This window comes from Corvus moneduloides, chromosome 5 (assembly GCF_009650955.1).
Source record: "Corvus moneduloides isolate bCorMon1 chromosome 5, bCorMon1.pri, whole genome shotgun sequence".
Taxonomy (NCBI): domain Eukaryota; kingdom Metazoa; phylum Chordata; class Aves; order Passeriformes; family Corvidae; genus Corvus; species Corvus moneduloides.
In genome coordinates, this window is record NC_045480.1 from 58,006,907 (window position 1) to 58,034,222 (window position 27,316).

General features: G+C 39.3%; 1 protein-coding gene across 6 annotated transcripts in view; it reads left to right on the forward strand.

The window, feature by feature from the left end:
• Positions 1-7,943: 7,943 nt before the first annotated feature.
• PTPN13 (protein tyrosine phosphatase non-receptor type 13) overlaps positions 7,944-27,316 on the forward strand; it is a 113,447-nt gene continuing 94,074 nt past the window's right edge. For 4 of the 6 annotated variants that reach the window (XM_032108508.1, XM_032108509.1, XM_032108510.1 and 1 more), the window contains exon 1: positions 8,221-8,303. The gene's annotated coding sequence lies outside the window, so the exon portion shown is untranslated. Of the gene's footprint in view, positions 8,022-8,153; positions 8,308-27,316 lie in introns of those variants that run through there. The other 2 variants (XM_032108513.1, XM_032108512.1) reach the window with 2 other exon arrangements.

A 27,316-nucleotide genomic window follows, 5' to 3' on the forward strand; every position in this document is an offset into this window, starting at 1 on the left:
AAATAATGGCAGTTTCCCAATTCTGACCTCAGGTAGACCGACTATGATATGTCTCACAGGGGACTCGGTGTTATTTGTAGTTGTGCAATAATCCAAGAAATAAAAGCTCTGTTAGTGAAAACTTTTTTTTTTATCCTCCCATCTTTACTTACGTGCTTATGATTTGCTGTCATGGCATGCTATGTGATTTGGACATATCCCTTCAATATATTTTGCATTCATGGTAAGTGTGCCTTCCCTAGAGCACTACTATTTTCTCTTTCCATGCAATGGGATAAATTACACTGAGATGTGGACAATGCAGTCAAATCCTAGCACAAGAAGCAGAAAAAAAATCCATATTTCCTGCTTAAATGGGAATTAAACACTTTTAAAACCTTCTTTTTTTTTTAGATTATTCTTAACACCAGTGGTGATAAGAGACAGAGAATGTCTCATTGGTGGCGGTGTTTTCTCATCACTCGTATGCCATGTCACAGATTGTCCTGTCCAGACACAGAGCAAAGCACTGGAATTAGCAGACTTTCCTGTTGCCAGCTGTACCCTTCTGTGCCTGTTCACTGATGACACTGTGCCATGGACTGCTGGGGCTAACTTTGAAAAGAAGGTGTTTGAAGTGCTTGTGGATTTAACGATGCTATGAAGAGATAGGTACCACCACATGCTGTCGCTTCAGTTCACTCTGCATTACCATTTCTCCTATTAATGGATTCAGCCAAAGTTGTGTGGGTCTGATGATGCCTGATTGTAATTGACACAATATGATCCATTCCATGAGTGCAAAGTAGTTAGGCTGTAATTAGTCATGTGATAAGTAAGTATACATGGTACATTTTATGCTTGGATTCTTAAAAATACAATAAAAATAAAGCTGCCAAGCAAAAAGAATGAGATACAGTTTCTTTGATTTTTAGGTGGCTCGCGTACATTAGTTAGTGTCGAGCCAGAGTGGCAACCTCAGAACAACGGAAGTTACTCAAAAGATCACAACATTCTTATGCTCTGACTACACTTGTACACACTAAATTTGCTTGCAAATATAGCCTGAAATGCTCCTTGTGTGCAATGCCCTGTAATTTTTAAACATGCTGAGTAAAGATTTTATTTAAAAGCATAAACTAGTGGTTCCACCATAAGGAAGTATTTTGCAAAGAAGCCCTTTGAAATGTAAATAAGATAGTCTTCTACCGAACAATCTTGGAGTCGCAGGGAGAAAAGGGCATGTTTTAAATTAAAAAAAATACAGGACTCACTATGAAAGGTAGTGAAGTGAAAATAGATTATTAAGTACTGCTATATGTAGCCAGAGGAAAACCTTCCAGACTCTAAGCAAGAGTCTGATTTCTTCTGGACTACCAGCTCTTCTGGAGGAGGAGTGTGGGATTAGGAGTTAAAACTTTACACCAAGGCAGTACTTTGCACCAAGTTTCCTGCATAACCCTGAATATATCAAGCCATGCCTCAGATTTTCCTTCTTTGAAATGTAGATAATATTACCCTTCCATTTGTTGTGAGATTTAGCAAATCCCGTATAGCGGCCTGCTTTGAAATCTTCAAGAGGCAGGAGTTACAGATGCCAAAATATTGTCAGGCATACATAAAAATATATAATTAGAATTATAAAGGCAGAATTGAAAATCAAGCAATTCATTAACACTTCACCCCAACTGTCAAGTGTTTCCTTCACAGGGATTAAACGATGACCCGTCTCTGAGAAGTGAGACACTTTTCCAAGGGCGTGTTTCTGTTGCAAACTGTTTCCTGTCTCTTCTTGTTCTAAAAGTAATTTATGGCCAGGGGATACTAAAGAATTTTCTCTTTGGGGCTAATGACTGTTAGAAAATCTGTTTATGATTCAAGTTGTGGAAATACGTAGTACAAAAGCAACACAAAGAAGGCTGTCCATCACACTGCTCCATCTGCTTCACACTTCAAAAATATTTTCCAATTAACAAAGCAGTAAAACATTACTGAGAGAAGCAGTGTGACACAACTAAATGGAAGTTGGAAAGAAGCATCCAACAATTATTATATAATTATATTAATCAATATAATTCTTCTAATCACCAAAGTGGGAAACTTTCACAAGATGTTCACATGCAATTCTCACAGAAGTCAGCTAGAGTGGCTGGCCTATGTGTTACTGGAGATAAAATTTACCAGGCTGAAGGGATGCCGCTCACTCTGTGGGAGGAGTTCTTGTCTTCAAAAGTAAGTATCTCTTTCTTCTTTAAAGGCACTTGCTTTAAAATCCATGAGAGCAAAACTAATTGATAATTAATGGCAAAAAATGTAAAATTACCATGAAAGCTTGGTGTTAATAAGCAATTAAGAAAGCAAGGTAAAATCCTGAAAAAATCTTGCACAAATGCAAGAGCATGTACTTATTATTGCTTATTATTCCAATAAAATTAAAAGCAATCAACTTCAGTGGGTGCAACTGTTTGAAAAGGTTAACTTCTAGGGTGGAACACAGTCCCTTTATCTTGATAAAATAGTTTTTTACCTAGTCAAACCAAATTTATCATCAGATATCCCAACACATAGCTTTTAAAAGCACAGTTTTGTACAATAGCATTAAAAAAGTACATTAAAATAATCCTTATTATTACAGAGGACACAAGACAACTTTTTGGTCAAATTAGTTCACAGCTTTTTATGGCAAATGTGAATAGAAATGTAAATTACAATGGTTTACAGAGTAAGTAGGTGTCACAGTAATTGTCACCTACAGTCAAATTGTGGTCACTGTAACTTCAATGTAAAACTGGACTAATTCCACAGATTTCAATGTAATTACTCTGGAATAACTCTTGTGGAACTCTTCTGGAGAATGATACCCTTAAGTGATTTACAGAAAGGCAGAAGAGATTTTTATGAGTATGGAAATAAATTCAAGCACCGTTACAGTGAGTACAATATTTCTATGTCATTAGATATATTCTCTTATTTTTATTTTCTTCTGACTCTTTGATAGTTCTTTTAGTAGTTTATATAGGGATTCTACTTCTTTAATTCTATGTTTCTCTCACAATGTTCTCCTGGAGTCTATCTTCACCTTTTTTTTTCTGGTTCTCCAAAGCATTTAATGACTCAACAGACATGTTTGCATCAGTGTCTCTTATTATTATCTCTTCATCCACAGATACTTTAACCTTTACTGAAATATTTCATCACCTGTAATGTCAGACATTTGTTTATGTACCTTTTGCTACTACTAGGAAATGCAAGGACCCTGGTATTGCCTCTGTAAAGATGGCACTGGGAACATGCAAAAGCATAAAGGAAATATTGAGCACAGTGTTCACCAAGAGTTTGTTACAACTGGTTGTTGCTATGACCAGTGTCCCTGAGTGAATGCTATCAAGGGTAGAAACTGAAAAAAAAAATCTTACAGATGTCAACAATCAGTGGTTAAAAAGTTAAGAAAAAGAAAGTTGGGTTGTGTTAATTTTGTTTGTTATCTTCTGCTTGGTTTACTACCTTTTAATTAAAAGTGCTGCAATTCATGCATTCAATTCCCATCCCTTCCAGTTAGGTTTAAGACCATCCATCTGAATATGGGCATATTTGCTAGTCAAAAATAGGAAAATCGTGCAATCCTTAAAGATGAACAACTTCGTTTCCAGTCACTTCTATCACAAATAGCCAAGTGGGATTTGATCAAGCAGAACAAATTCATGTGAGAAGCCTGAGGAATTTCAACAGCTCGGGAAGTGTAATAAAGCAGTGCACACATTGTAAATGCCAGAACTACGTGTTGGATTGTTTACCTGTAGACATCCACCTACTGAAACTGTCATTGTGCAACTTCCATTGCATGAAATCAAAAACAAAAATAAAGGATGATCCCCAAATCATAGAATTCACCACTAGATAAGCAGCATTTCTTGTTGACCTGTGAGGAGCAAAGATCACGGCCAAATATAAAGCTGTCATTTGTACAAGTCAGCACCTTCTCTGTTTGAAGGAACTGTGAAGCTCTTGCTGTGTTCAGCAGAAGTTGTACTATCACTTGCACACAGGATGATGCTAAATTGCATTGCAGCAAGAGGAATGAATTGATTGAAGATAAGCACAATGCTTTTAGATGCCGGAGAGCTACAACGAAGGAATATTCAAAATCCTCAATGCCTGGCCTTTACAATTTGGTCAGCCGAGAGTCATCAATTATAGAATTATAGAAATTATAGAAACACTACAATTTTGGAAAAAAAAAAATCTGTGTGCCCCCCTGTACCCCTGGCAACTTGTCTAGACTTTGGTCTGTCCCTCCATACAATCTAGCTACTGTTGATGTGAGAGCCTTTTCTTCCAAACAGGCTGCAGTCTGGGACAGCCTTTGTGTATTTCTCAGCCTCAGTGACCCTTCATCTCATTTCAAATCTTAAATGAAAACAAGTCCTTTTCTCCTACTCTTCCTATACATTTTAATGTCTCTCTTCCGCTGCTCTGATTTAACTCTTCACTGTAATATTCCTAAACAAAACCTTCATTAAGATAGACTCCAAAGCTAAATGCAGAAAGGACCAGTTTGAACAAGTACTCTCTGTCTGGGCAAGATTGTTCTCTACTGTATATTTACTACTATTTCAACCAGTCTGGTTTTAAGTATCTAGAGCTAATTGGCTCCTGTAAATTAGATTTTCTTGAAGATTGTCCTCAAGACCTGTAAGTCTTGATGTAAGAGCTACTTTCCTAGTAAACTTCCTATTTTTTTTTTCAATTTTTTTTACATGGTACCAATGTAACTATATTCCCAAATATATTTCAAGCTTCTTTTTTGCAACTGTACTGATATAGGGCCAACAAGAGCACTACAGCCTTCACTGAAATTAGCCTACCCATGGATTTCATTGCAAATGGGGACCGAAAATACTTCCACTGGCATTGAGCCTCATCAAATGTTTGTAGGCAGTGTTTTCCCTATCCCTTGATTGTCATTTAGCCAAAAACCATAAAATGGCCAGTAGTTCTAAAGGGATCTGTCAATCAAGCTGCTAAACTTCAGATACCACTTGTTCTGTACATTTTGAAAATAAGGTCCCCATTTGTGCACCAAAACTGGGAAACGCCCAGAATTAATTGTCACTTTTGAAAATCCCAGACAGTCATTGTACTGTCTTAATATTTCCCAGAGATTTAATCTTTGTGGTAGCTATTTCCCTTTGCTGCTTCTTTCTGAGCCACTCATATAATTTCCTTAGGATCTTTTAGATAATACAAGGAAAACACCTAACACAGACAAACAGAAGGTGCTTTGTGGGCCAAGGACTTGTGTGTGAATTACTATAAGATGCACCTATGTTGGGCTTTTTTCTTTTTCTTTTTTTTTATGGTTTTCCTTAGCTGCAAAGCATGAATTGTCAAACTTAGTGTCCCTCTAAACTGACCTCTACATGTACACTGCAGCAAGCCACACAGTTTTTGATTCTCAGTTGCCCATATTCATGAGCTTAAGGGAGGGTTCTGTCCAGTTTATGCACAGGTTTTGTCCTAATATACAGCCAAGGTGTGGCCAGGCATGCATCCCAAACCAGGAACTTGGAGGTGCTCTTGAATCTCCCAGTTTAGGCATAGATAAGAAGCACAACTCTTCAGTAAAGAAGTTTCAACATGAACAGTACATAACAAGTACATAACATAAATTGGCTTCTTTTTTTTTTTTCTTAAGCAAAGTTGCACTACATTAAACATAAGCTATAAGTAAATGATGCAAGATTTTGATGGTGGAGTAATTGGAGGACATTTATTTGCCAGACAATCTCTTCAGAGGAAAGTTTAATGTTTGCATCTCTGGTTAACATTTCTCTGAAACTTTCTCTGAACAGGTATGGAAAAAGTCACCCTCAGGAATCTCTTAAGTACTGGAATGTCAATCTCTGCAGTAAATGTGTTGTATTCAAAACAAATCCAGAAGTACCACACTGGCAAAAGCCATTTCATTTTTCCACAGTGGAGGCATTCCAAGGCATCAGTCTTTGTGCACAACATGCTATGTCTTTCTTCTAGTCAGTGATGCAATAAGTTTCTAAAGTTATGACAATGTTTTCCATGTATTTGCATCCCTGTAAAATGCACAGTAGGTGAAGATGATAATTATATTTTTCATTGATCCTAAGCTCCAAGTTTCCTTGTTGAAGATGTTTAATTAAAAATATAATCAAATAGTCTAATGAGATAATTGTTAAGGCATTCACATACATTTACAAGGCCAAGGAAAATGCTGTCCCAAACAGATGCTCGTTAGTAGAATGAAGAACAAGGAACTAAATCTTCTTTTGAGGAAAGTAAATTACAATCAAATTTACAGTCTTTTAAGAGAGGTGACTCTCTGGGGAGGAGACTTCTACATTCAGAGGCATATGCCAGTACAAGTATACAATATTACCTTGCTGTGTACGTTGGGTTTTAACACATCCCCCAGTCCCGCTTCACTCGTTCTGTTTACTTGAACTAATAAAGCATCTTTCCAAAAAATCATATTCCTACAAAGAGTTCTTTCTGTGCTCTATCTTCAAATACAGTGAAGACAGAACATACAGTGACATGGGTTAGGGCCACTGTGAATTGATCTGAAGTGTGGAAGCAGAGGTTTAGGATAAAACCTACTCTAGATCGTTAACACCTATAAAAAAATCTCTTTCACTGAGACACTAACCTGTAGAAAGAGGAGGTGCCATAGAATGTTTAAATGCACAGGGACCAAAATGAGCTCTTGTTGGAAATATGGATACCAACATACTCAGTTCACCTTAAAATGTAAGTAGATAGTTATCAACTTCAAGAACTTGTATTACAAGAAAATTATATTTAAATTACAACTAAATTACTTAAATTATTTAAATTACTTCAAACAATGTTAATTCGTTTTACTACTCATCTTTATTTTTGTTATGACTTACACAAAGTCCCTGACACTATTAGTTACGGTAGACTGACTTTTATGCTGAGTCCTTAATACTTTAGTTAATACAAAGCAATCGGTATTTCACTAGGAAACAGTTACAGTCAAACATTTTTATTTACTCTAATGCAACTGTTTCTACTTTTTTTTTTTTTTTTTTAATGGAAATTACTCTTCCAGACTATCATTCTGGAAGTTCATTTTCACACAGCCCCAGTTTGGGGGCACATCTCTGGTGGGATTATTCTTTGCGACTTGAAAGTGTTTTCCCTGCCCTGTGACTAGTTTCTTTCACAGTCTGTCTCCACAAAGGAGGGAGCTACTGCAGAAACCCCAGAGGAACCCACTGGGGAAGCTCCAACCCCACTGCACAAGTGGGCAGTGGGTTCCCAGAGTGGATATCACATTCAAACTGGAAAAAGCAGCCTTATTTAAAAAAAAAAAAAAAAAAAAAAAAAGAAAGAAGAAAAAACCAAAAACAAACCCCCCAATTTTCACCTCATCAAGTGGACCTTTCCCTCACCTCAGTTTGTCTGACAGCTACGAACAATCGGCCATGTTTGAAAGCTTTGCCATTAAGGCTTTTGTTTGAGGACCAAGACTTCCAGCTGAAGAGCCAAAGTCTGGGAACAGCCAGAAGATCATCCCCGAGAAAAAAAAAAAAAAAAAAAGGAAAAGAAAACAAAAAAACCCCAAAGAAACGCCTTTGGGGCCAAGAACAGGCTACTGTCACTAGGGCTGAAGTTCGCCCCCAAGAGAGGCAACTCCCGAGTCAATCCTCAAGTCGCTGTGGAGCTCCGGCTGCACCCTGAGGGCAGGAAGGGGCCGGGGCCGGTCGGGGCGCGGAGGGAGCGGGCGGGGCCGGGCGTGTGTCAGCATCTTCCCCGCTGCCCCGGGGGCGGGAGGGAGAGAGAGAGAGGAGAAGAGAGAGACAGAGAGAGAGAGGGAGGGAGGGGAGGAAGGCGCGGCGGTCGGGGGCGGTGGGCGGTGCGCTCCCGCCTCCCCGCGCTGCTGGCGGCCCCGAGGGGCAGCGACCGGCGCAGCGACGCGGAGCGGAGCGGGCAGCGGCAGCGCCGGGCCGGCGGGGCCGGGCGGCCGCGGTGCGTACCCGCAGGTACCGGGGCACTCGCAGGGGCGGCTGCGGGCGGCGGGCCGGCCGTGCACAGCGGGAGGGAGGGAGGGAGGGAGGGAGAAGGAGGGAGCCAGGGGGCGGGGAGCGCCGCCGCTCCCGCCCTCTCCGCGCCGGGTCTGGCGGCCGGCGGGGAGGAGATGCTGCTCCGCGCTGCCTCCCTGCCCGCGCTCCCAGCGCAGCCCTGCGCGGCCGCTCCGGGCGAAGCTCCGCGCTGCTCGGCTCCATCGCCGCCCTGCGAGCGCGGACGGCGGCTCTAGAGGGGCGGTAGGTGCGCGGCTGCCGCGCCGAGCGGGGCAGTGAGCCCAGCGGCGGCCTCCGCCGAGCGGGACTTTCCCGGAGGGATGGGGGCTTTCCCGGAGGGATGGCCGCCGGTGGGCGTGTGAGCGCCTGGCTTCGCTTGTCGGATCGCAGGGGGGCCGGCGGCGGGGTGTGGGAGAGGTGAAAAAAGGCCGCACGGAGCGGCGGGAGATGTTGGTGCTCCCATCGGAACTTCCAGCCCGGGTCCCGTGGGATTTGACTGGGCGCTCGGAGCAGCGGGACGCGCTCTGCCGGCCGAGAAGGGCTTGGGTTTGCCTGCGCCAGCCAAACAAAGCAACCCCCGCAGCCCTGCACTTGTTAACAGAGAGGAAACTTTTTCCTCATTAACGTTTTTGGAGAAGCAGAAATGAAGGATAAATCTGTTGGCCGGTGATGAGAAATAGCGTAGGTGTCATTGGCTTTTTATCTCCTAGCAATCGACACCTCCGCAGACCGCAGGATAATCTCTCTCATATTCTAGATTGTGTCATTCTCTTTAAATTGCATGTTTAAAGCAACAAAGTCAGTGACTTCATAGGGAACCGCCAGGAGCTGTTCTGTACCCCTCCTGTTTACTGGGGAAACATTTGGGAACCGGTTTGGTTTTGTAGGTAGGATCAGAAGTAAATGTAGGACATGGAAACTGTAAAGTTGGTTGCAGGTAATCTGTGTCTAGCCATCTTATTAAGGTGTGAGTTTGGGAGAAAGGAATATGAAAGTCTTTGCATGTGGAACTAGCTGGGGCAGTAACCGTGATCAGTTCCTGAAACCTTTTCAGGGAAGAGGACGTGTTTTATGAAACTGGGTCAGAATCCACAGACATTTTCCTGAGGGTTGAACCTCATGTGAGAAAGCTGTCATTGAATATATATATTCCGAGGTGTCATGACTCCCAGGTCATTTGTTTGGGCTCAGGTTAGTGAAATGGTGACATTTAGTACCCATTCCAGAGCAGTACTGCTGTCGGTGTTCACATTAAGCATCAAGGCTCTGACTGAACGTGGCCTCTGCAAGTCTGTCTTTGGATGGCCAGAAATAGGTTCTAAAGGCATTTCTGCAAGAGTTAGAATCAGCCAGGATAGAGGTACAAATGGGAAAACAAACATTTTGGGTCTTGTGCAAGAAATACTGATGAGGAAAGAGTAAATCTAGTCAGAGGATCTTTTGGTAGTGCAGTTACGACAGAATTTGCTACCACTCCTAGTGCTATCAGTCGGACGTATCTGTTCAGTTTTCACATGCAACAGATGTGTTTCACTTGGAGTGTCTTTTTTTTTATCTGCCAACAAGCATGTCTTTCCATGAACAGTTCTAGAATTTAAGTAGTAATTTAAGGAAAGAAGAGAATGACAGCAAGAGAGACAAAATCTAACTTTTAAAGATATTTTGTAACTCTTTTTTCACCTATCAACCCTGTTTGGTGAGTGGAAAGGCACATAATGTATTCCTTCCATAATGGGACTTGTTTTGTCCTTTTGCTTGTGCATGATAAAAGTGAACCTAATTTAGATTAGGGTTTTTATATTGATTTTTTTCTAATCAGAGTGTGGTTGTTTGGGTTTTTTAAGTTAAAGGTGCAGTAAAAGTAAGTACTTTTGAATATACCAGATGTAAAAGGAGACAGGCTGTATGACAGGGTGTTGTTCTAATGGCTTAATGAAAAAAATGCCTCTTAATTCTGAGACTGTTGTTGAGTGGAATTGAAGGCTGTGAGAACCACAGGCTCAAGGACATTTGAGTGGATGGAAGAGCAAGGAAGTATCTGTGTGAGAAGGCTGGGCAGAATGTTAAAGCATAAGTGGGTACACTGCATTTATTTTCACCGGGATAACAGAGCCTCGTGAAATGATGTGACCTAGTAGTCTATTTACAGCTTCACAGGCCTGTGAAAGTGAAAATGGACTGTGTGGATGAGCGGTAAATAACCACTGTGGCTAGTCATCATGAGCCTGTGATAACTTGTGCATAGCATTGTCGTTTTCAATGCCTTGAAGGGAAGTAGTGAAGAAGCCTATTGAAGGGATGAGATTGCACTCCTGAGAGTGAGAAGCTACCAGGACACAAATGTCACTTGTTCTGGTGGCAGGAAATTGTAGTGTCTTTGCTTTTTTTTTTCCCTTATGGTGGGACTTTTTCAGCCACGTGGTTCGTACAGGTTGACTATCACAGTGAAGACCTGAAAGTAAAAATACAATCTTTTAGCTGTTTACTTTTTAAAGAGCACAGCAGGGCAAATATTTTTATTTTTACATGTGGAACAGAAATTATTTCGCACACAGCTATTTTTCTCCCAACCAAATGCAGGTATGAACAATAATAATTAGTGGTTGTATGGTACAATAAATCTTCCAAGTGCCTTCAAATCTTAATCAGCAAGCCTTAATAGCATGCTATTCCTGCAAGGGAGGTAAGTAATTAGATAAAATGAGACTGGGCAGACTCTTAAATGGAGTTTATTGTTGGAGTGCCTGTCAGTTTCACAAAGCTCTTCTTTATCACTAAGGTCTCTGAATGCTGCTGTACTTAAATGGCTTCAAATATGGCTTCAAATATTTGCATGTTGAAATACACGACATTATGGCCCAGAGGGCCTTGTTAATATTGACATTCTCTTGTTCAAAATTCTTTACAGTGAAGGAGACCTTACTGTAGGAACCCAGAGTGCCGAGAATATTTCTCTGCCTATTTTGAAGGGTTCTTACCTCCCTGAACAACACTGTTTTAACCTCCAACCTTGGAAAAAATTACCAATGAACCGACAAGAACTAGAAAATACAGTGGTGTGAATTAGGTGATAGACTACTATGTAAGATTGTCACAGGGAGAAGAATTTAGAGGTTTTGGGCTTCTCTTTGTAGTAAATAGATAAGAGTAAAAAAATATCAAAATGAAGGATTGTTGTTGTTCTCTAAACCTTCTTCTCCTTCTTCTACTACTCCATGTTCTGCAGTAAAAGTAGTTTGGAATGATCGGATAGAGAATTCCGCAGTTCCTGCCCGTGTTACTGAATAATTGGTAGGAAAGTGAAAATAATATATGTTTTTAGTAACTATTGGTTAAATTATCTTTAAAAGACCATGTAAGTCTTGATAATGAGACTTCTCTCCTGCTTTCTGTGCTCCATGCTGTACCTGGGTCACGCTAGTGGCTCTGTTCCTCTGATAAGACTTAATAAACAACTATCCAGCAGCACTGAAACTCAAGGAAAAGTCTTCATTCATCTTTGAAACTCCTTGCAAGGACTTTTAGAAAATTCTCTCCCATCAGGAGGGATTTGATTTATGGCATGGTTCAGTGTCACCTTACACTCAAGAGCGTCTGTAGTGGTTGTTCCAGAGCACATGTGAAAACTTACTAACATGAACAAGAGTAAGATCAGCTCTTTAAGGGGACTGATTTTCTTCTGAAGAGCTTTCCAGTTTACTTGTGTGACAAGCCTAGAACCTTTAGTCCACTGATGGTAAAATTTAAAGTGATTTCACCAGTAGTTTGTTAAACCTAAGAACATTAAGTATTGCTCTGGTTGCTGCATTTTTGGAAGGCGTGTCGGTTATCTGCTCAACAGTCTGTCACTTTTTTTCCCCTCTGCTTACAGAAAGAATTGGCTGGAATTTTACTGTTTCAAAGTGAGCTAGTTAGTGAGACTAAAAGATTAAAAAGCAAGTCTTGGGGTAGTGTGTATTTGTAAGCAGTTGCCCCAAGCTGTCGCTTACCATGGGACAAGCGTGGATGGAAAGCTGTGAATACCAGAGTAAGTTAATGTTGTATGTCGCCAGTTAACTATTAATGAAATCTGTGCATCTGTAAAGAAGGGTGGAACTTCTGAAAGAAGTGTTTCCCAGCCCCACCTCCTCCTGAAGTACAGAGAAGGAAGATGGCATTTACAGATGGGAAGGGCACAAGACGACTGTTTGGTGCCATTTTTTATTTCATCCGGGCTTCTCTTTCTCCTGGGCCGCTTAAATACCTGGTGAGGAACCAGGCATGTTCTTTGTGCATCATTATCCATTAAAATGCTTTCATAAAAGGCAATGAATTGAGTAGGCTGCCTTGGGACAGTGATATGCCCTGTGAATTTGAAATTCACTTGGTAGGATAGAGATCTGCTCCAGTTGTGACACTGTAGAAAGAATAACAGACGTGGGAAGGCTTTGTTCTCAGGGTTTCATTTGTCCTTTATCTTTTATATGTAAATTTAATATGCCACAGAAATGTCTGCAAGTAATATGTCAAGAATTAAAGGAGAGCTGCTATTAAAACTGCCTATTTTTGATTGCTGGTATTTGTAGGGAATACTGGAGTTTTGCAGGACGTGTAGTGTTTTTAATGATTTGCAGGTGGTAGGGTAATGTCAGATTTTGGACTAGGTGCTGTGTCGGCTTGTGGTTCCTGCTTCTAAGAATTGGTCATTAAATTAGGTGAGATGGGGCACTTGGAAAGGAGAGGAAAGCTTTATCTCCTGTTTTGCAGGTAAAAGTAAAGCACAGGGAGAACTGACTGAGGTAAAGGTGATGAAAATTTATGTGCACAAGTTTGGAACCAAACCTCTTCATGAACTAATCTGATGCTGTCCAAAATATCACGCTTTTTTAGTAGACTTTGAGATTTTTGATTTGTTCAAATTTCTGTGTGGTTCTGCCTTGTCAGAGGAAGCATGTGGTTTTCTGGGGTTTCATGGTTTCTTTGTCCAGCTCTGCCTAAAGATTATTTTTTGTGTGTGTTTCTTGGAAGTTGTCTTACAAAAGAGCATTTGTCTGTATCTGTGGGAGAAATATGGGTGGGAACATTCTATAGAGCTTGCTGAAATTTTTGAAAGTGAACCTGGAAATGGCTTTCATGTGGTGTTGACATCTTCTCTGAGTGTTTGTATGTAGTGTGGGTACTTGGCTTCAGGCATGTGCAGAGAGGTACCTTGGAAGTGGCATATCTGAAGTCTGGTTTCTTCAGAAAAGTAGATCTGGAGCTGGAAGTCTTTTTGGGTGACTTTTCTTGAGCAATGCTGTTGCATGTGACTTACATTCGTGCTGTAAGCTTGAAATTGATGCTGAAATTGATTGTTAGGAAACACTCCTGTTTATTTCTCAAGTAAAAGAACTTAAGGAAGAGGCTTTTTCCTATCAGACTTTTCCTTGAAAGCCAGTTTTGTTTGTTGAGGGGAGAAGGCTGTTAGAGTGTACAAATTCCTAATTTTTTGATGTGCTTTTCATCATCGTGAAAGCAAAACTCTTAACTGGATAAATCAGTGGAAACACAGGTTCTCCCGTGTTTCATATGCAGTTTCACAACAGCTGTAAAAGCTGTTTTGGCTACATCTGTATACGTATGTTGGTGCAGCTGATCGTCTCTAGCACCATGCTATGTGCTGTATGAAACTGACAGTACTAGTTCATTGCAGTAGCATAATTATGCCAATGTTGTTGAAATTGCTGCATTTTTTGTTGACTTAAGTACTGTTTCAGAATAGACATTGACAGGCATAAGGATTTGTTAATGTAAATAGTTTCTGTAGTAAAATTGCGTGCTTGGAGATGGAAGCTTCTCTGAGTCTCGTGTCCATTCTATAAGTCTGTCTTTATTTTTATTCATGGAACAGCCAATGTTCTGCTCATGTAGTGGGCAGGCCCTCAAAACCTGTTAGAGAAAAAAACCCAAGGAGCTGAGTGCAAAGGTTTTTTCTAAGTTACTGCTGAGGACAGACAGAACACGGCTTATCTCATAATCTCTGGGGCTATAGACACTCTCATTTGCAGCTCCCTGTTTGCGCAGGGGAATTGGTTCCCAGTGATAAATTTTATGTTTCAGATTAGGATTTTTCCCTTTTTAATATTAATTTATTCAGCATCTCAATAGCATGTGCCTGTTCACTGTATTTTCCAGTTTTCAGATGGACATGAATGGCTACATGGAGGGCATAAATTCCCACCTCAATAAACCTGTGTGACGCACGTGGTTCCAGGGCTTTCTTAGGGTCACCAGGGAAAGGTAATGGGACTTGACTCATAAAACAATGTCTGCTTTACCCTGTGGAATGTTGCTGTTGAAATATTAACTACAATATTTCAAACATGTAAGCAGCATTAATTTGGTGTTGAATGTGTTCCATCTTTCTTGATGGGGACTGTTGACTTTTTCTGCTAACCACTTCTGTATATTGTAATTTTAAAAAGAGCCAAATTAAAGTCTGAAACTTCAGCTGTTAGAAATAGTTGTGCTTCCTGGCAAAGCCATGCCTGGTTTAAATGATGATATATTTGGACTTGGGTATTGCCTTAAGTAATAGAGCGGTAAAAAATGAAGCATGTGGATATTTAACCATGTCACACATAGATAGTCTAACTTTTCTACCTAGTTTGCTCATCAGGATATCAGTAGTGTAAAATATCTTGTGGGTTTTTCTTCTCTCTTCACAATTCATCAAGGGCCAGCATTATGTTATTTCTGATTTTACCCATTTCTCTCTTAACATAATTTAGTGTTTCAACAGAGAAAAGTTAGAGAAGGGAAATAGAGCAGAAGTTTTGCCTTTTAGTACTTTTACTGTAAAATCAGTAGGTGGAAAATCCCCTCCTAGTGCTTAGGATTATGGTCAGTGAAATAATAGCTCTATTTTGTCAAGTCAGTGCAAAGCTGTATTTGCCTTCGATGAATTCACTTGGGAGTTTGAATCCCAGGCAAGCAAGTGGTCGATACGGTTGTCCAAGTGCTGCTTTTATGCCTTGCTTTTTAATGTCAGCGAGGAACAGCACACGTGTTGCTTTGAGAGACATCTCAGTACGTGTCACTGACTGGACAATTGTGTGGTTAGGTTGATGTGGAGCTATCCCTCCAGCAGCCTAATTAAAGACTATGTGTAACTTCCTTAAATGGGATGCTTCAACAGGTGATAAGTACTAGTTTCTCCTTCAGAGGTTTTGTTATGGTATTTCTTTCAAGTGCCTTAGTGTGTTTTAACTTTTTTTCGGTGATTGAGGTGCATTTTTTGTTTGTTCTTCTGAAGCCAGTTTGCTTTCAACTTTTCTAAGTCTTGAAATTGGACTTCTTCCCATTACTTTGACATTTAGGAAATAAGAGAGTACTGCCTGTATGCAAGCATTATTCAGAGATTTTTTTGTTAATAAGCTCCCTCTGCACTTTTTGGTAAAGGATTTATCTTGGGTAGGTTTCTAGGAGGAAAGAGATTCTGTCCAGCCTTCATAGACTCTGTATTTTAGAGTTTTCATGTATCTTCAATTATCTTTTCTATGTTCTTAGACCAGTGCCCCTGAAGGGCTTTCCTCTTAACCATTAGACAAAGCTTCAGAAACACTTGCAGAAACATTCAGCTTATTAATTAATGTTAGAAAACTGTACAGAAAGTGGCAGCAAAAAATAACAGCACATCTAATGAATCCACTGGCATAATAAAAAAAAAGTTGCAGTCTAGCAAAAACTAAGAATTTGATTATATTTTTCCATAAAAATAACTTTGATGGTTTTGTTTGGCTTCTGAATTGATGCACCCTGAAGAACAATGAGTCTCTCCTTACTAACTTCACTGGGAATTGGAGTGGGATGCAAGTGGAATAGAAATGCTATTGACATCCTTATTGATACATAACATTACAGTTGACAGTGCAGTGTATGTCTGTAAATTAGCAGTGCTCTGTACAAGAGTAGCAGTTTTGAGCTGTTAAATGGCTTGTCTCTGACAATGGAAGAAATTATTTTACAAGGTAGCCAGAGTACCTGCACAGCACCTGGAAAACTTTGACCTAGAAGGTCTAGCTTGTGAAAAAAATGTTAGAAAATGGTTATTTTTTGGAGGAGCACACAGCTTGGAGAAAAAAAAGGAAGGTGAGGTAAAGAAGTGGGGAGAGAAAGAAAGGGTTGGACTCATTCAAGGTGTGCTGGGATACCTTCAGTTGCCTCCAGTTCAGGTTTGTGGGCTTACCAGAATGTCCCTATCTCACGTGCTGGTGGTGGAGGCTTCTGTGAGCTGAGGTTTCTTCCTCATAAAGATTGGGATGAGTTTTCAGACCTTCATAGCTGCAAGTACTTTTGGTGTTCCCAGCTTAGTGGTTATGTTTAAGGTCTTCAAGGGTTAATAACTATCTGATGTGTATTTTGTGTTTTTTTATTTGTTTGTTTTCTTGGTTTTTTTGTAGGTTTTTAGAAGTATTTATCCTTTTATCCCTTTTTATTTGTAAGGTTGTTCAGACTGAAAAGCAGAAATTTGTCTAGGAAGTCTTGTCATATTGATCTGTTTAATAAGAACTGCAAGAAATACACACTATAAGTTTTTGAGGAACCCCAGAACTTTAGACTTAGATTTCCTGAAAGAGGTTTCTTCTGAACCTTATAATCTGATGATGCATATCAAAACAAGCTAATATTCAAGAACCTTAAATTTTGAACAGCTTCTTTTTTCAGTGTGCCCTGTCACTGAATCCCTTGAATGACCTTAATATAGAATTTAAAGATTATCTGATTATAAAAGATTTGCTAGCTGGCAGTGCTGAAAGTTTGTTTCATCAGAAATATAGACTCGTTTATTGAGTGGCTTTGCAGTTAGGTTATCACATGTGTGGAACAGCCAAACCAGCCTGGAGCTTTAAGCACATGGGCTAACACGTAGAACTGAATTACTGAAATAGCTTTGTAGAGCTCCTTCATGTCAGTTTAAAATGTGTATGCTCACCATGAGTGGCACAAGACTTCATGTTTCAGAAGTGTGATGCATTGTAAAAATGAAGTATTTCTTTTTAATTATTCTTGTTTTCAGAGGTTTTTTGATACCACGGAATCACATTAGTTTGTTTTAATCTGCTGGCAAACAGTTTTGGTAAGAATAATTTTTCCGTTTTTCCTTGATCTGTGATCCAGTTTGATCCTCGGTGTATTTGAGGAATATGGTGTGTAAAGGAAGAAAACTTTAAGCCTGGTTTTTGTTGTTTTGTCACAAACTGCTAAGGAAAATCCTAAAAAGTGGTTTTATAATAATTTTGAAATTTTATGTCCATGCAGTGCCTTAAGAAGAGAAAATATTTAGTATGCTGGAAGATTGGTTTTGTTGGAAGAAAACATTTTCTGTTATTTTTGGTAGCTGCAAACATTTACTGTTGTTCAGTAAAAGTCAGGCAACTTTGAGGCGTGTCTGGGTCCTTCAAGACCTTTAGCATGTTCTTCTCTAGTGAAATTTGAGAAGTAAGTTGCTGTCTTACAGCAAACAAAAGAAAATACTCTTTGTGAACTGCTTAATTGCAGCTGTGTTGCTGGAACAAAATGTCATGTGGAGTGAAAGTGTACATGTGCTCAGAAGGGGATTAGAGAAGTTAACAGAACAGAAACCATTAGTGGCTATTAGATTTGACTGTGCAGCTTGAGCTCAGGAACTCAATAAACTGGTGATTGCCAGGAAAGGGGATGGGAGAGCTGTCCTGATCCAGCTTAGTACTTCTTGTATTAAACATTGGTTAAGTTTCTAAACCCACAGAAATGGGAAGCTCTTTCAAACAAAGAACTTCTTTAACCCATTAAAAAAAAAAAAAAAAAAAGCCCAAAAGCTTAGAAGAAATCTTTTGTAATCTGCCTCTGAAGCTCATGTGTGTCCACGTGGGCTTGACTTGATGTTCAGAGAAGAACAGCTGTCAGGTTCCAGCTGCAATTCCTTGCTTGTTTTCTCATCCTTTGTGTCATGGAATCTGTATTTCCTTTTCTTCAGATCACATAAGGAGGGGATTAAATGATGGATGGTCAGGTTATCAGGGGAATTAATTTTCATGCATGCGACTCTAGAGTAAAAATAGCTGCTCAGGAAGAGAGGAGAAAAAGACAGGAACACCTTGGTGATATCACAGTTTCAGTTGTAGTCTTAGGTGAATGGGAAAGTGAAAATATACTGCTAGATAAAATAGGAAAATATGTAAGTAAACTCATTCTAAATGGCATCACATGAAAAGCACAACAGAAACCAACTTGTGGAGACATAAATAATTGGATTCCTTTTACAGATGAGAAACATTACTTAAGAAGGGAAGGACAGTCTGTGGTAAGAAGAGGCATTCTTTTTGTCCTTGCTTCCCTCAACATCAGATTCTTGTGCTCCGTTGATACTACCACATGTGCTGTGTGTGCTCTTTGGCCTTGCACAGAATGGTTGGAAAGAGCATTCTTCAATGTAGAGCCCTTAGTTTTGTGATATCGTCAGACACTGAAGGAATTTGTGTCTCCAACTACTCAGTATTAATGAGCAGAATAGAATTGAATTAGAAATTGAATTTAACCTGGTATGTGGAAATTTCCCTGGTGCTTGTGCAGTGCAGAATACAGTTTGCTGTGTTACAGAAAATATTTTTGTGCTTGACATTAACTGAGCTCTTTGAGATACACATTAATTATCACTGGTTCAGTCCCACCCATTGCCTTTGCTTTGAGAATATTAAAGAGCTGAAGATCACAGAATCTGACTTTTCACCGTAATATGAACTGCTGGTTGGGAAGTCTGCTGCTGATGCAAAATCTGTTTGTTCTGCTTCCCTCTTCAGTGGTTTTGGAGAAATGGAAGAGAAACTATTGCCTGTCTAGACTTTAATAGTTTATATATATATATTTCTTATGTAGACAACATTCATTTCAAGGCTTACAATGTATTTTCAGTGATAGGCTATAAATGCCAGTTCAAAAAAAACCTAGCAACAAAACAACACCGTGGTTGTGCCAAGAGCTAATATGCATCTAAAAAGAGAGATTGCTTTTTATAATAGTTTTGGAACCCCAAGGTATAAAGCCTTCCAACTCTTTCCAAAGAATTTGTGGAATTCAGATTTTGCTGTGTGAAAAAAGCTGTAATTAGTCACCAGCAGGCGCCTGGATATATAGAGCAGCTGTAAATTGTGTGTGACTTCTGGGTCGGGAAGGTTTGGCTTTCCTTCACCTTTTTTTTTCCCCCACTCCCATCTGTCTGTGGGAGACATTGGGTTTTTTATTGCCTGTTTTTAGACTGATGGTGTAAAATCAAGGGTGAAGTCTTACAGCAACTTCCATATAAGTAATTATTGTAAAAGATCCCTTAAAAATGGGAGAGGTCACTCATCAGCATGGTAGGAAGCAAAACATAGGTTACTGCCAGCTGTCTTCAGTTAAATTTTTTGCCAAAGCTCAAAATTTTAATCTCTACCTTTTAAAATGCAGGCTGTAAACAGTTCTATGCCTTTATTTCCCCCTGAATAACTGGGTTAATATTCAGCATCTATGTATGTGGATGAAAAAGGGTCAGTAGTGTAAAACCAAATGGTAAAACAATTTTTTGAGGAAAAAGTACTTTTCTTCTGGAGTTGATTAGTAATGGTCCATTGAATCCCTTAGTTTTGCCAGCAAGGCTTGGTATCTATAATTCTAATTTATATTTAATTTATTTTAAAAATTTATTTTAATTTATTTTTAAATTTTTTTTTTTGGTGAAAGTTTCTAATGTTCCTGACTGCTCCTTTTTCTGTAAGCTTGGTATTTCTTCCCTGGCTAAATAAAGCACACAGCCTATGTGTGTTTTAGTGCAAGCACACTTTCTTTCCATTCTTCTCTCTCAACTCTCTGATGAAGTCTTGGTTCCAGCTCCTGTGCTTTTGTTCACAGTGAGGAATCTATGGATAACTTCCCACTGTGGACTAAGAAGATAATACATTTTCCTGTCTCTAAGATTTCCATCCCAAGACTGTAAAGTTTTGTTTCTCCCCTCCTTTATTTTTTCCCTCCTTGCCTCTTTACATTACTACCAATTTGGGTATTTCTGTAAGTGGTGAGCACTTGATGCTTCTCACTGATTGCTGCTACTACTTTTTCTCAGGTAAGTGTGTATGCAAGCTGAGGTAAACCAGTACAACTGGTCCAGTTTGATAAACTATCATTCAAATTCAGTATTTTGTAAGCAAAGTTTATGGGAGGATGTTTTGAAACTATTGGTAAAACATTTGAAAGTTTTGAAATCTGTTTCAGACTGCTGTCCAAGTGTTTTTTTATGAGTTTTCTGTGTGATGTATCAATGAATAACCTCTAAAGTGTTTAGTTAGCAATAAAAGATGGAAATAGGAGTTGAAGAGGTTCAGCCCATGTTTTTTTTTTCACACAGATTTGTGAAAATTTTTTTGTAAAAGCTGAATTTTCTCCTAGGAGTTTATGCCGTTTGTATACTGAAAATGTAAATATTGCTTTTTAAATAACATACCCATTTTCTTAAGTTTGCAAGAATAAAATTGAAATACTATATTCAGGACTGGAAGAAAATTTGGATTGTTGTCAAAGTTCTAGACATACATGGAAAGGATGAAAGTTGGTATATTGTGTGCTGACTATATTATATAAGACTTGAGCTCTCATGTTTTGAAGGCAGGATTTTTTTGGTTTTTTTGTGTCAGTCTGGTGTTTCTGTTTATTTTAGGCAGTTGTAGTCAGTGTTCTCTTGGGTCTCCATGCAGTAACAGAGTTAAGCTGTTGTACATGGTATAATCAAATTGATTGTGAAGGTAGCAAAATTTGATGCATTCCTCAACTGGTCTAACTCCCTTTGGTCCAGTTGCATGAATAAAAAATTCAAGTGCTGTTATATTCTCCTTTCACTTAGTCTCTCACCAGCCCAGTGACTTCAGAGATTAATGTGACCTTCTGCTTGGTTCTGTTCCAGTATAGCAAACACAATTTGTACATGGGCATTACCTGTGTATGTCCTCAGTCCGGCTAGCCTTCCATTACTATTCGTAGGAATGTTCTTCAAAGAAAAGGAAAGAAGGATGATGCTGTGAATCACTTTCCTCTCCGTTTCTAGGCCTGTAGAGGAAAAGTTTCTGCTAATATGCCTTTGTTATGCAGCCCAAGGGTGTAATACGGCTTTTTGTCCTTCTAATATGAATGTTTATCATCCAGACAAAGCAAAACTTCCCAGAACTCTGGGGGTTTTTTTTGGTGATAGCAGGCTTAGTATTATGCCATGGGAGGAGGTGCTGCTGTCTTGTTTTTCCTGTTTTTTTGGCAGTGCCATCTTCTGTAGCTTGTTCTTTCCTGTAATCTCTCCAAGTACCAAAACATTATGGAGTGCAGATAGTGATCAGATGGAGTTCTTTGTCCATTCTGGTGTGTGAAGCTAAATCAAATCTGTTACCACATGGACTATTTGTCTTTGCTATAGATCAGGCAGTGTGTTTTGCGTGGAAGGTCTGCTGAGGAGTTGTAGAAATCACTCTTGCAGGTTTTTCATGCTGCTGTCAAGCGATACTGAAGCTTATGTTCTTTGTGGTGAGGGTCTTTTTTACACTCCAAATCCCATTCACTTTCTTGGCTCAGAAACCATAAGCTTGGTAAGCACTTGAGGCTGGGCAGGAATAACAAGTAGATGAATCTCTTCTGAAAGAGAAATGCCAAGTTTTCCCATCTAACAGGAAAAGGACTAATAATCACACCACCTTTGAGGGCAGTTAAGCCATGGAGAATGTCGTGGCTGTAGGACTGAATAAATCATGCATAACCACTGAATTTAAGATGAATCATAAATTGGGTGTGTGTAAGAAATTTGTTCAAGGGGCAGTATAGTCAATTTAACAATTGTTCAGTTGTAAACACCTACTGAATCATGCAGTATATAATTATATATTTTTCTGAAGTGCAGTGAGCAGAGTGACAGGCTGAGGGACTCAAGTTAACTGGTCAGGTTCTGATTAACTTGTATGATTTTGGCACAAAGCCATATGTGCTTTGTCAACTCATGTTTTGAAGGATGATCATGATTTCCTAACCATAGGCATTCCAAGTCTTCAAGTGCCTTTGTCTACTAATTAATCTGGAGCTAAAACCTCCTAATAGCAGGATTTAAACTAGACAGTATAAGCTGCTCAGTAAGGTTTTGGCCTCCATAAAGAGCTCACTTAAAAAGCAGGCTTCCATGACCAAAAATCTTCATGTTTTATGTGGAATCTTTGAACTGATGGCTATCTCTAGATGTGCTGCTAAATAGTTGTCGCACAGACTGTACTGTTTTCAGTACTTGGTGTATACCACATCTAAAGAGATGAGTGGGCAAACAGTAGGTAAATTTTGATGTACGCTATCAGTTGCAGGAAATGGATCAGCTATGGATGGTTGGATAAGGAAAATCTGACTTTAAAATCCAGTATTTTTTCAGTGTTTGCAGAATGGTGGTGGGTAATGTGCTTAAAGACCCTGCTAATGATAGATTTAACAGAGAAGTCAAAGAACTTGGGAAATACTGAAATATGAAATCACCAGCAGCAGATAATTCAGAATTTAGGGAAATCCTATATGACCCTATAGGGAATAATATCCTTCATGTAAAAGCTTGTCTTCTATTTTCTGGGTAGTGGGTCTATTTCTCAGCATGGAAGAATATACAGCATGTTTTCTGCTTGCTCTCAGATTTTTAAGTGCCCTGCAGATTGGTTACTAGTTAGGAGTGTGTATGCAGAGAATGAGCACAGCTTTAGTCTTAAATTAATTTCTCTATGCATGAGTATGGAAGAAAGTGGAGAAAGAAGGGATCTATATTCAGAGAGGACAAATGATCACCTTGTGGTGTGGAAACAGTCTCTGGGCTTGGAACAGGCACGTGTTAAGCAGAAGAAGAAAACTCTGTGTTGGCACTGTATGCATTTAACTCAGAGGTCTGGTATCTCATATTATCCGGTTGGGGTTTTTGTCATTAATGGTTTACTGAATACTGTTTCATGTAGGTCATGTTGGACCTTATTGGTAGATCACCTAAATTACATTACAGAGATGGATTCTAAGTTACTAGGTGAAAAACTGAGATGTGTCCTGTTCAAGGATAGTTTCCAACAGTCTGCTCTTCAGCTCAGCATTAGTTCAGGAAAGGGAATATCTTTCCTATCACTTGAACAGCAATTAAGTGCTTTCAAGAAGTAGCAGTTGAATAGATAGCTTTTTCTCTGCAAAGTTTGTGGAGAGAAGAAAGTGCTGTGAGGTCTCTTCTGAGGACAGGGGTATATAAAGACGATGGATACTTTTGAAGTGCTTTGCTGGAAATGGTTCTACCTTTTAAGACTTGCTAATGCTACACTTGCAATACCGTGTGTGTAGAGTGGCAAGCTGGTTTCTGGACAGATGGAGGTCTGTTTTTAGAGTTGCAACCCATCTGCTGGTATCAAATCTGTTTTTACAAATCCTTGCAGTATCTTACTTAAATCTGCCTTGGCCAAAACCTTTAATAGGCTTTAGGGACCCTCTAACAAGGCTTTCAGGTAGTTAATGTTGACTTCTCAAGATAGATCTTGTAACTCTGTTTGTCCTTCAGGGTTTTTCTCTTGTCCTTCAGCAGAAGAATATAGCAAAATTGAAGTGGTTGGTCTGTATGGAGTATATGTGTGCACACAAGTGGACACACACTTTTTATATAGATAGTGGGTAACACATGCATGTGTGGGGACATGCACACGCTTTCTCAACATGAGTGTGCCCTGAAAAAGCACATCCTTCCTGAAGGCTGACAGACATAAAGTGCAGAGGGCCAGGTATGTAACCTCACTTGCCAGTGCTTCTCATTTCCTTAGGATCAGCTTGCCTTCATTATCCAGCCAGCTGCCTGTTCACATCTCTGCCATTCCCTTGGAGTGTTCATGTTTCCTGATGAGGTGTCAGGGTGAGAACAGGGTATTGTGAGTTATGGTTCTCAATTGGAAGTGTATGAAGTTGCTTTATAAGATTAGTCACTGATTCCCCCTGCTTAAATCTTTGTAAAGGTTTTCACACCTAACAGGAGGATATTGCAGACATTTTGAATTGTGTTTTGGTGCATATAAAAAGTATTAATTTGGTGCATATAAAAAGTATTAATCTCATGTCTGAGTAGAGGCTCTCTGCCTGAGAGCAAAGTTACTTTTCTTTTTCTGTTACAGAAGAGTGGAGAAAATGGAGTACTCTCTGAATAAGACTTGATATTTGCTATTATGCTTGAATTAGTCTTTATTTCAACTTACAGGAGAGCAGAGCAGGTATCTCTGAGCTTACGCCTTGGTCCTAGAGATAGATTTTCTTGTGTGTACAGTTCTTGACAGCTAAAATGTAGGCCTCTGTTCCATCTTGTCTGTTTTTCAGGCTAGAAATTCAGACTTTCACAATAATAATTAGTCATCACTTGAATAATAGCTTTACTCCCAGTCAGGTGAGTTCACAGATAAGATATCCATGGTGTCATCTATCTGCAGACCTTATAATGTTCTGTTTCTTATGCCATATCTCCCTCTTTTTTTTTTTCTTTTTTCACAAAAATGAACCTAAGAAATCATAACTGTATGAGAAAGCAACACACTTTCACACTTTTTTTTTTTTCTGCTGCAACTTCTGGGTGTCTGTGGTGTTGTTTGTGCTGTAGAGCATATGTAATTGCTTAAGGAAATCTGAATTTTCCAGGAGTTGGGAATATTACTTTTTTGAGCATCAAAGACTGAAGACTCAGTAGACCCTCCAGATGATCTTTCTCCATCAGTAATTATTTGGACTCTCATCAACTATTTTCACTAAGTCACAGGGAGAAAAAATGTGTGTGAGGATGTAGTTCAGCTTAGGGCATTGGGTAAGAAAGCCATTGGAGTATTTGTGAAAACTGAGTAGCTGCAGAGAATGCTGGCTGGGTAGTAACTTTTAAATTGGTTAGATTTTTTTTTTCCTTTTTAATTTTCATAGCAAAACCCACACAAGCATACAAGTGCAGTTTAATAGAAATATTGGTACATGGGGTGATCCACGTGGGAGTTTGTTAGCACTCAAATTAAATGTGTGCTTAAACAAAAAAATCCTTGTGTTGTAGCACTGCAGCTTCTTTACCTGTATACACCTGAGGTAAAGCAATCCTGGAGGAATCAGATGCAGGTGAATGTCATTTTCAAACTTGGTTCTGTTATTCAGCCAGTTTTATCTCCATTATTGAATATTATTTCCTTCCCAGGCAGGGCATGTGAGGTAGCTGCTAGTAGGAACTGTCCTTGAACACCAGGACTTTTTTCTGGTTGAGTACACAAGTCAGCAGCTCTCTTTCTTCTCATGAGTGTGTAAGGGTGCTGCTTTCAAATGAAGAGCACAGCACTTCCTTCTGAATCCAGTGGATTTTTCACGAGTACCGTACATGAGGTCATTTTTAACTATGGAAAAACTGCTTTGATATGCCATAATGATGGTATCTTTTCTACTAACTTCTTTCTCCAAAATGTCTGATAGTCAAATATATGAGGCTGACAAAGATTTTTTTGCTCAGATCCACCTTTTCTCCCACAGGGGGAAGAAATCTCAAAACCCAAGAGAACCATGGAGTTTACTCACCTGAAAAGCCTAAAAAGCCATTTGTGGAAGGATTGGATGTGAATATGTAGGATTAAAGTCAGGCTTTGAAATAATATATGGTAGGGTTGGTCTTTATACCTGTTGTGTATGTTGACTTCTATGTTATTTACAAATATACTGCAAACAACCTAGCACTTTTCTTTATTACTAAGGTTGGTGGGTGATACTGATTCCCTCCTCCCCCCCTCAGTATTATAGCACATTAACATAATATTTTTGTACCTCTCTGAAGGACTTTTTGAGTGTCACATCCAAGAAAATAGAGAACTCTTATTCACTTGACTCAATTTCTTGCTGATCCAGAAATTGTGCTACCTTCATGACACTGATTATTTACATTACAGCAAGGGGCCATGTTACCAAGAAAAGGCATTTTTAAAGGAAGATACATTCTCTGAGACTGAAAGAGTTAGCATCTGCAGAATCTGAGCCCTTTGGTACTAGAGAATTTGTCTGATACAGTAAAAGCTGTATCACCTCATTACCATGGAGAGGCCTTAAGCTAAGCTTTTACAAATCTACTCTAAAGTAAGATGATCCATTAGTGAAACTTATTGGTAGAGTCACTGAATTTCTAGTCTGTGGTAATTTATATCTTGGTGCTAAATATTTGAGCATTATTCTTCTCAAACACTGGGGACTGATTATGAATAATATTACAATATAATTATAAAATAATGTTGCAGTGAATGAAAAAGCAGTCACTGTAGTAAGTAATTGCCACTGCTCCCTTGATGTGCTGACCAGAGCCCCAGTATTTTATTTGTAGAAAGCTTTAGAATGTCACAGATGGTGGGAAGTAGTACTTACTGACTTAGAATAATGCTTTCTAGTGGCTCCATGACATTTAAATCAGTTGTCTGCTACTATTTCTGCTCCCCTGACAAAAGCTTTCATTCCCTCTTCAGCTGTGCTGAGAGCTGAGTGAGTAAGGACAGACTTCAGTCATGACCTTTTTAGAGTATGTGAGGAATGCATGGCTCTTGCATGCAACAATGGAATAACTGCTGGACTAAAGCTAGAGGTGCCATTCTTAGTGCCTTTTGTCTGATAGACAGCACATCATCACTCCATCGTGAAGTTATGCTGTCAATATGCTGTCAATAGTAAGATGCCTTTTTGCTTGTGGTTATATCAGGTCATTAGAAGGGTTTAATTTGTTATATGTGAAGAAGGGTGTTAGTGGTTCATGTGCTGTTTGAAAAGTGTCACTATTGCCAAGCTGCTTTGTAGTCCTGAAATTTCTTTTTTTTTTTCTAAAGCTTGCCTTAGTCACAGGTCTTCTGCTCCTGCTTAGCAATTAAAATGAAAGTTGCAAGTATGAGAAATGCATCAAGGAGACGTGCCCTCTCCGAGGTGGAGCAGATCAACAGCAAAATAAGGGAGTTGCCCAAGAATCTTACGCCGACAATTAAACAAAGAGAGGGATACAAGAGTCATGCTACGATTTATGTGGATTAAGCTTACTTTGTAGTGATAATTATATACTCTTCTGAATAAAATTTTAATATCAAATGTGAAACATCAGCTACCCTCATGTATAAAAAAGCATTCTACAGTTGCCTAGAAAACATGACTTTCATGGTCGTTATATACAATTTGGACTGGCTTTACTAGTTTGCTTAACACGAAGCTTCAGATAAACA